Source organism: Trichechus manatus, unplaced genomic scaffold (assembly GCF_000243295.1).
Source record: "Trichechus manatus latirostris isolate Lorelei unplaced genomic scaffold, TriManLat1.0 scaffold00123, whole genome shotgun sequence".
Classification (NCBI taxonomy): Eukaryota; Metazoa; Chordata; class Mammalia; order Sirenia; family Trichechidae; genus Trichechus; species Trichechus manatus.
The window spans coordinates 8778150-8779787 of NW_004444059.1; the positions used below are offsets into that span (position 1 = coordinate 8778150).

At 35.9% G+C, this 1638-nt stretch overlaps 1 long non-coding RNA gene across 3 annotated transcripts in view; it reads left to right on the forward strand.

The window, feature by feature from the left end:
- LOC111822057 (uncharacterized) overlaps nt 1-1579 on the forward strand; it is a 13094-nt gene extending 11515 nt beyond the window's left edge. For all 3 annotated transcript variants that reach the window (XR_002825340.1, XR_002825342.1, XR_002825341.1), the window contains one exon: nt 44-1579. This is a non-coding gene — a long non-coding RNA (uncharacterized LOC111822057). The remainder of the gene's footprint in view (nt 1-43) is intronic.
- Nucleotides 1580-1638: the final 59 nt, after the last annotated feature.

The following is a 1638-nucleotide window of genomic DNA, read 5'->3' on the forward strand; positions in this document are numbered from 1 at the left end:
TGTAAGGTATGTCCTAAACCTAATTACTTCTGAGTTATAAAAGGAGCAGATTAAACCCAGAGGCAAGCACATACCACAGAAGACAGATGTCATGTGAGGATCACCAAGGAACGAAGGAATGCCCCTGGCTACCTACAAGAAAGGAATCAACCCAGCCTAGACCCTGATTTGATCTTTTAGCCTCCAGAAAAGTGAGAAAATAAATTTCAGTTCTTTAATGACACCCACTTGTGGTACTTCTGTTATAACAGCACTATGAAACGAAGACAGCTACCTTACAGGGTCATTTTGAAGAGTATATGGGATAATCCACATAATGTTTGTGGAACTGCACCTTGCACAAATTAAGTACGTGTTTGCAATTATTATTCAGCAGTCTAGAAAATCCAAAGCAGTCAGGTCTCCAGACAGCTAATTTTTTGATATTGTCAAAAGAAGGAAACATTCTTCATTCAATGGAACTGTCAAGTCAAATAAATTTTCATAACTTAAAACTATATCTATATCGCTAACCATGCAATCCCTTCAAAATTATCCCTTCCCTGTTCTTTGAATGACTATTCTAAGCTTTCAACAAATTCAGCTGGCCCAGGTATCAAGCTTAAGAAATTTGAGTTTTTAGTTCCACCTAAAACTCAGTTAAGCCTTCAAACCAGATTCTAGCTCTTTTATAAAAATAAAAGGGAAGGAAACAAAACAAATTTACGAAGTATGAGAAATTCTGCCTAATTTGAGCCTTAAGCCATTGTTTAAACATTCTTTTAAAGAAAAGCCTCCATGATTAATTATCACTGACTTTTTTTTTCCTCTAGGAGATCAACAATCAACTAGATGTAACACTTGGGAGAATTTTTTTTTGGTTAGCCTATTAATCTTAGCCAGAAGAGAAGGGTGGGGGGTGTAGAAAAGATTTTAGAAACCATTCTATGAAAGCATTACATCTTCAGAAAGGCCAAGGCAGGTTTTTCCTTCCTTCTGCCCCCCAAAATGTAAGGATCTTACATAGCTACCTCCCTTAAGTAAGCTTAAAAAAAAAATCATTTTGAGCATTGCTCTTAGGCCTGACCATGCTTATTGATGATATGCTTATGGATCGTTTTCTACAATAGTCTTTTCTCTGCCTAGTGAGGGAAATCCATTCATTTTCCAACCTCAAAGAATAAATATGAACATAAATCTTCAAGAGATCTCAAGCTGTCATTTAGCTTACCTCTCTGATACCAGATGTTTTCTTAAATGATTTCCAAGAGTCATTTTACCATTTACTTAAAAACAGAGACGATCAGAAGTGACTGGATCAAGCAATTGGAGCACCTAGCTAGAGCTTTATTTTTCATATTTCTTCTGGAGTAATTTCTCTGAGTCCTATAGGAGATGGCTATGGTATTCACAGCCTAGTTACGGTAGTACAGTCTGTTACTCCAAATATGTTTCTTACATTTTCTTGGTGGTACAGTGGACCCTGGAAGACACTGTGGGTCTTTTTGTTTGATTATTAACTTTGTTTTATTTTTGTTTTTTAGAAACATCATTAATGAAGAAGAGGAAAATGATAATAAGGAAAGCCATACAGTACACCAGGTGCATTAAGCTAGCTGGAATATTCCCAGTTGATATCTTCTCCTTTACATATTTTTT